Raw genomic sequence first — 8,725 nt, forward strand, 5'->3', positions numbered from 1 at the left:
TAGATGCTGCCTGACCTGCTGCGTTCCACCAGCATTTTGTGTGTGTTGCTTGAATTTCCAGCATCTGCAGATTTCCTTGTGTTTGACATTAGTAACCTGTTTTCGCACTCCAAAAAGGATTTTCGCTTTTACGAAAATTTTTCCCATATAAATTAATGGTTCTTTGCTTTACGCCATTTCGGCTTAAGAAAGCTTTCATAGGAACGCTCTACCTTTGTAAAGGGGTGGGGGAGACACCCGTACAGAACTGATACAACAAAATAAACAAAAATGACGTTAGTGCAATTTGAGGGTTTTTCAGGTCAGTTGAATGACAGCTGTTGTTGGACCTTGAGGTGTGGGGTTCAGTCTCCTGTACTTGCCTGATGGCAGCATAGAAAGGGAGATGGCCCGGGTGGTGGAAATCCCGGAAGATGGATGTCACCTTACTGAGAAATCACTTCTTGAAGATGACCTCAATAGTGGGGAGAGCTGTACCTCTGATGGAACAGGCTGAATCCCACCACTCTGCAGCCTCTTGCATTCCTGTACATCGGAATTTCTATGCCAGTCAGAATGCTTTCCACTCTACATCTTCCTGAATCTGGTCTATAGCCAATCATTTCTTTTGTAGAATCTGGGTGGGGGGGGGGGGTGGCATCTAAACAAAAGAGCATAAGTGAGAGGGAGGAATTTTAGAGAGCATCAGTGGGGAAAGTTTGACCCAGAATGGTCGATGTCTGGAATGAGCTAACAGAGGCTGTAGTGGCCCAGGTTACAAATGTAACATTTAAAAGGTGTGAAATTGACAAAACTTGCCTTTCTATTTTTTCCACTGTTTGGTTTAGGGTTTACAATAAGTAGGAAATACTCAGTCAGGCTGTATTGTGGGGAGAATAAAGGAGACTGCATGCCCTGCTGGAATACCAGTAGTGCAGCACTGACAAGGTAGGTGTGTTAAAAGGAGAGTTAATATTAGTTTTATTTGTCACATGTACATTGAAACAGTGAAATGTCAGTGATCAACACACTTGGGATGTTCCAGAGGCAGTCCACAAATGTGTTGCCACAAATTTTGGTGTCAACATTTTATGCCCACAACTTACTAACCCTGACTTGTACACATCTGCAATGTGGGAGGAAACCAGAGCAGCTGGGGGAAACCCACATGGTCATGAGGAGAACGCACAAACTCCTCATGGTCAGTGGCAGGATCTGAACACTGATTTTACAGCTGGCGCGATAAAGAGTTGTGCTGACCACTTCGCTATTGTGCTGCCCAGCGCCACCCAGTATCCATGAGAGGGAAGGAACTGTTGACGTTTTGTTTCAAAACTCTCTGTCTAGGACTGAAGGTTGTCAGTTTAGGAGGCAGAGCTATTTGCCATCAAGGCCAGATTACTAAAGATGATAACATTTGCTACCACCTACAAAGCACTTGCACAGCCTTTGGCTGGTTTAAACTTGAAGGTCAAAACTTAACCCAAGAACCTGTCCTGGGCAGCAGGGATTCTGTAAGCTTCAAAGGCATGAGCTATCTGAAGAAAGCACTTCCAAACACTGGAGATGTGCAGTCAATAATGTCTCAGCAAAATCCAGTGGAGGGGTATCAAACTGGCTTGTATGATGCTGGTCAGTCTTTGTTTAGTGTGCTTGATCTCAGGCTTCAGAAATGGATCTCCCGGTTGCCACCCACTTCAACTCTGCTTCACATTCCCATTCAGATTTCTCCATACATGGCCTCCTCTACTGCCATGGTGAGGCCAAACTCAGGTTGGAGGAGCAACACCTCATATACCGTCTGGGTAGTCTCCAGCCCCTTGGCATGAACATTGAATTCTCCAACTTCTGGTAATTCCCTCCCTCTCCCTTCCCCAACCCCAGTTTCACTCTGCCTCCTCCTCCAGCTGCCTATCACCTCTCATGATTCTGCCTTCTTCATCTACACATAGTGCTTTCCCCTTATATTCCTTCTTCACCTTTCCTGCCAATCCCCTCCCTGCTTCCCCTCCCCCACCCCTTGATCTTTCCTCTTATTGGCTTTTCACCTGGCACCTACCAGCCTTCTTCCCACCGTCTTTATAGGGTTCCTGCCCCCTCCCTCTTCAGTCCTGACGAAGGGTCTTGGCCCGAAATGTTGACTGTTCATTTCCACGGATGCTGCCCGACCTGCTGAGTTCATCCAGCGTATTGTACGTGTTGCTTTGACCACAGCAACTGCAGTGTACTTTGTGTTCAGAAATGGAAGCTCTATTGCATGCTCCAAAATTGCAAGAGAGGCAAGGAAGGGGTATAAGAATGTTCTCAAATCCTCCTGGAAATGAAATGTAACATCCACACTGGTTGTAGATATTGGAAATCCATCGTCCCATCTTAGGACATCACTGTAGGAGTTCCTCAGGGCAGTGGCCCAGACCGAGCCATTTTAAACTCTTTCATCACTTCCATTATGTACTCAGAGGGGAGGCATTCACTGGAGATTGCACAAGGTTCAATTCATTTGCAACTCCTCAACTACTAAGGCAGCCTACTGGTTCAGTCTATTCAAGAAAACTCTTCTCGGGCTTCCGGCTAGATACAGACATCGACATTTTGATGACAAACTCCGCTATCTTCATCAGGGATGATGCCAGATGTTGAAGGTAATAGAGTTTCTTATCAAAACATCAGTTAAAATTGATACCTGTACCTGGCTGGAAGTTCGTGGAGAGTTTATTCATCCTATACTCTGGGAAAGCACTAGATCCTTTCTCAGAATCTATTTATTTAATTAGTTATTGAGGTACAGTGTAGAATAGGCCCTTCAGATGTGCACCCAGCAATCCCATGATTTAGGATTAGGATTTAATCCTAGCCTAATCTCGGGACAATTTACCTACCAACTGGTACGTCTTTGGATTGTGGGAGGAAACCCACGCGGTCATGGGGAGACATGTGAACTCCTTACAGGCAACAGTGGAAGTGAACCCGGTCGGTTGTACTTAAAGCATTGTGCTAACCACTATACTAAAGTGCTGCCTAGTTCATTGTCATCTGTGCAAGTACATGTGTGAATACTTGCTTGCAGCTGCATTATAGGCATATTACTATATATAAGCAGGATTAAAAGCTTAAATTATATACAATTTTTACATGAAATAGTACAATTGCAACAAAATACACAAAGGACAAACTGATCAATAGGGTCACAGTGTTACTATCCTCTATTGAATAGGGTTGTGTCGGTTGCTTCAAGACCCAAATGGTTGAAGGAAAGTAGCCATTCCTGAACCTGATGATGTGGGACTTCAGAATTCAGTAAGTACCCCCTGCCAAATAGTAGCTGTGAGAAGATGGCATTGCCCGGATGGTGACGACCTTTCATGATGGATGTTGTCTTCTGTAGCTCCTGCCTAATGGTAGCTGCAAACAGGTGGCAAGGTCTGGATGGTGGGCATCTTTGATGAGATCAATGCAACATTAAGCCATGGGTTGATCCATGCTGACATGGGATACAGAAGAGCCAGCCACCAACTATCTCCAACAGAACAAACTAACCACCTAACCTTGATGTTCAATGTTATCACCTTTGCTAAGACCCCAGCATCCAAATCTCGGAGGTCAACATTGATCCCTGAACTTGGAGGGACCAGCCACATAAATAATGTTGCTACACCAGCAGGTCAGAGTGTCCTGAAGCAAGTGACTTACTTCCTGACCCTTCCATCCTCACATTAATTTCAGGGGTTCCCAACCTTTTTTTATGCTATGGACCCTACCGTTAATCAAGGGGTCCATGGACCCCGAGGCTATGAACTCCTGATCGATTTAGTGTCGGTCAGAAATGTTAGAAGGCCCTCTATCTTCCTGGATGAGTACAGCTCCATCAATACTGAAAGCTCTGACCCGTCTGGTACAAAACAACCTATTACCACCTAAATGTCCAATCCTTTTCCAACCGGTGTACTTTGCCTCCTGTACCGTGACCTTGGCCATTGACAAGAACAAAGGTAGAAGTTGCTTGGGAGCATCACCACGAGGTTCCCATTCAAGTTGCCAATTGTGACTTGGAAACATTGGAGTTGGCTTATTATTGTTGCATGTACTGAGATACAGTGAAAAGCCTGTCTTGCATGTTGTTCATGCTGATCATATAGTGCATTGAGGTAAAACAGGTAGAGCCATAATAATCCAGAATGAAGTGTAATAGCTACAGACAAAGTGTTCTAAACTTGCTGGGTTTAAGTCAGGTGTTCCCTTTCCAATAGTACTGTGGTGATGCAAGAAAGCAGATCTTCCCCCACCTTCACAGGGCAATAAATGGCAGCTATAAAGATTAATAGACTAATTTTAATAATATTTCAATATTTCTGCAAGCAAGCAGATTGTCAGAGTATTGAGTCCATTAATGTTTTAAATGAAAAAGTATTCTTAAATGGAATCAATATTTTCAGAAAGAATTAACTGTTTAATATTTTTTTCTGAGCATGTAATACTTGGTTATTCTGACAGCTGGCATAGCTGAAATTGAGCTTTGCCATCTGTCGAAGGTTGTTTATGGGAAATTCTGGGCAGGGCTTGGCTGTTGCTCAAAGTCCCAATACCAGACAAGGCCTTGCTGCTTAACTTCAGAATAATGTTAGTTAGCTTTTGGATTCAAGTGTAAACTCTTGATTTAACAGAGTCCATGGAAGAGAAGCTGTTTTTTTTTGTCCACAGCTTACTGTAGTTTCTACAGTCTTGGGCGGAGCTGTTGCCATACTGAGCTGTGATACATCTGGATAGGGTGATTTCTATGGTGTACCTATGATGAGGGTTGAAGGGGACATGCTAAATTTCTTTAGCCTTCTGAGGAAGTAGAGGTACAGGTGTACTGTCTTGGCCATGGCATCTATATGGTTGAACTAGAAGTTATTGGTGACTTTTACAACAAGGAACATGAAGCTCTCAGCACTATTGATGTAAGCAGGAGCTTGTGTACCACTCTGGTTCCTGTAATCAATAACCAACTCTTGTTTTCATGTGCACAAGATTATGCAGATGCTCGAAAACCAGAGTAACGCACACAAGATGCTGGAGGAACTCGGCAGGTCAGGCAGCATCAGTGGAAAGGAATAAAGAATTGATGTTTCATACTGAGACTGTTCATCTTTTATTTTTCCGATATTGAGTGAAAGGTGGTCGCAATGACACCATGCCAGAACTTTGGATTTCATTCGCCACACAGCAGAGTCTTGGAATGTTACATAGGATCTCATCATTCCCAACATGTCTGGACATGATTTTCAATTCCTCCCCTGCACTCTGCATCAGCTGATGTGTGGAGGGTGTGCCACGTGCACTGATTATGTTCAAACACTAATCTAGGTTGGATGACAGATGTCCTTCGAAATCCAGCAGCGCATCACATTTTGACGGAGGTAGAAATGGAGTTCGATAAATCCAAGAGCTGGCAGGCAGGAAACTTACGATAAACTTGCACTGAATCTTGGATTGACCTCAGCTGGAGTTCTGTAGATAGAGTCCCTGCATTATAAACTCAAAGTTATTACCCTTTAACCATCAGGCTCCTGAACTAGCGTGGACAACTTCACCAACCACAACACAACACAACCTGTGGAATCACTTTCAAGGACTCTGTAACTCATGGTGTTAATTATCTACTATTTATTATTATTATTTGATTTTGCATAGTTTACCTTCTTTTTCACATTGGTTTTGCTTGTCAGTCTTTGTAGCTTTTTCATTGATTCTGTTGTATTTCTTTGTTTTGCTGTGAATGCTTGCAAGAAAATGAATCTCAGAGTAATATTTGGTGACAGAGTCAATTCAATTCAAGTTTAATTGTCTTTCAACCACACATGAATACTCATGAATACGGCCAGATGAGACAGCATTACTCTGGGGTCGGGTGCAAAAGTCACATACAACACAAAGCACTCACCGCCACTCAGTAAAAGAGTCAGAAACTAGTGCCTTTAATCCATAGTCGACTACAATAGAGCCCGTCTCCTCCAGCCCAGATGCCCCCCGCCCCCGCCACCTCCCTGCAATACAGCAGGTTGAAGCCCAGTCCATGCACATACCAGAAGCCTATATAAATGATCAGAAAAAAATACCACCACACAAAATATATTTGTATATATTCAAACGTCCCAGCCCATTGAAAGCTTCAGTCAACCACAACGCCTGCTGTGGAGCGCACTGGCCCTGGTGCCCCACCCCCACGGCAATATGACGGCTCGAGGCCCAGTGCTCACATATAAAGAGTGTTCAGAGGAGGTTCACAAGGATGATTCCGAGAATGAAAGGGTTATCATATGAGGAACGTTTGATGGCTCTGGGCCTGTGCTCACTGGATTTAGAAGGATGAGGGGAGGATCATGTTGAAACCTTTTGAATGTTGAAATGCCTAGACAGAGTAGATGTGGAAAGGATGTTTCTCATCGTGGGGGGAGTCTAGGACAAGAGGTCACAGCCTCAGGATAGAGGGGTGTCCATTTAAAACAGAGATGCAGAGAAATGTATTTAGCCAGATGGTGGTGACTTTGTGGAATTTGTTACCACAGGCAGCTGTGGAGGCCAGGCCATTGGGTGTATTTAAGGTGGAGATTCCTGATTGGCCATGGCGTCAAATGGTTACAGGGAGAAGGCTGAGGAAGGGTAAAATAAAAGATCAGCCATGATTGAATGGTGGAGCAGACTTGATGGGCCAAATGGCCTAATCCTGCTCCTACATCTTATGGTCTTATATACAAGATAACAAGTCCATATAGAATGTCAGTAAAAATACAGTCACACAAAATATACATGTATATTAGTATAGTCAATTGAATTCTTCCGTCAACCACAAAAGAGGTTGGCTTCAGGTGAGCAAACATCATGGGGATAGCCACAACTCCAGCTGGGGTGCTGTGCCATGCTGCCCCCGGTGGAGGCACCAGCTCAGATGCCTCTCTCCCAGCAGCTGTAAGTCAGGTAACCCCGTGGCCTGAGGCCTGCTCCTCACTACGACTGATTCCATGGAGCTCACCTGCCGCCTGCCCCCTGCTCTCAGCCAGTAGATCAGCGAATCGAGCTTGCGGCATATCAGATCAACAATGTTCAAAAGGGTCTTGTGATCACAAGAAAAGGGACCCTGATGGTCACTCACTCACTGGAGACTTACAGTCTAACAGCATCTCAGGCTGCAGTAGTTTACACAACTCCTTTACTTCCTCTATCAATGAACAACTCACTGATGGAATAGACCTGCAGTACTTTACGATCTTAATATATAGTAGGATCTTGCAATCATTAAAAACTGGTTTAAATAGGCACCTTTTGTTGACCTTGCAGAAGCTGCTGCAGAAGAACATGCTGAATCTTACCCGAAGTGATATATACTTTGATAAAATTTTTACTTTGAACTTTGAAACTTGATTCTCACACGGCAGAGGACCTGCAGAGGACCAGAGGACATTGATCTAAGCGAATCGGAGTAAAGTTCAGAGGAGAGCTGAGAAATTATTGCAGTTAATGTGTGTTGGGTGCTCGCTGTCTGAAATGTTTGTGGCAGAAGAAACCCCCACAATGTGTTTAAAGTATATTGGAAACATGAGAGATTCTGCAGATGCTGGAAATCAGAGAAAACCACACACACTCATGATGGAGGAACTCGGCAAGTCAGGCAGAATCCATAAAAGGGAACAAGCAGTCAACATCTGAGCCAAGGCTCTTCATCAGAACTGGGGAAAAAAGGGAGCAGATGAATGTTTTGGGCCAAGACTTGTTTTTATTTTCCGGCTCTCAAAACAATCCCATCAGTCTACAACACAAGAGATTCTGCAGATGCTGGAAATTTAAAGCAACACACACAAAATGCTGGAAGAACAGCAGCGTATATGGAGAGGAATATGAAGCTGACACTTTGGGCCAAGATCCTTCATCAGGACTGGAAAGAAAAGGGGGGGGGTATGGGAAGAAGAAGTATGAGGTGAAACTAGGTGAAAAGGAAGGTAGGTAGCTGGATGGGGGTGCGGATAAAGTGAAACGCTGCAAGTTGATTGGTGGAAAAGGTAAAGGGTTGAAGAAGAAAGAATCTGATAGGAGAGGAGAGTGGATCATGGGAGAAAGAGATGCAGGAGAGGCACCAGAGGGAAGTGATGGGTAGGTGGCGAGAAGAGAATTGGGTAAGAGAGGAGCCAGAGTGAAAAAATGGAGAAGGGGTGGGGGATAAATTACCAGAAATTAGAGAAATCAATGTTCATGCCATTGGGTTGGAGGCTACCAAGACGGAATACGAAGTGTTGCTCCTCCAACCTGAGTGTGGCCTCATTGATATGTCAGAATGGGAATGAAGAATGGAATTAGGATGGCGGCTGCTGGGAATATATCGGAATGGGGATCTTGAAGAGGAATAACCTTCAAAGTGGATCTTTCTCGGAATAAGCACCAAGAACTGGGAAGTGTGACTATCCTAAAATCCATGTTTGCTCTGCATGGAAGGGCCTACTCCATGCTGTATCTCAATGAAATAAAATAAAATAGTCCTCCATTTTCCTTTCATCCATGTTTCTAAGGGTCTCTTAAATGTTCCGAATGTATCTGCCTCTACCACCAGCCTGGCAGTGTGTTCCACACACTCACTACTGTTACATACCCCCCCCCCCATGGGTATCTTGTGGCTGTCTTATGACCATGATGTAATTGAGTATCTGGTGAGCATGATGTGATGGTGGGGTGATGTAATTTCCCACCAGTGCAAGGTCACACGATGTAATTTTCC

Source organism: Hemitrygon akajei, chromosome 6 (assembly GCF_048418815.1).
Source record: "Hemitrygon akajei chromosome 6, sHemAka1.3, whole genome shotgun sequence".
In the NCBI taxonomy this organism is placed as follows: Eukaryota; Metazoa; Chordata; class Chondrichthyes; order Myliobatiformes; family Dasyatidae; genus Hemitrygon; species Hemitrygon akajei.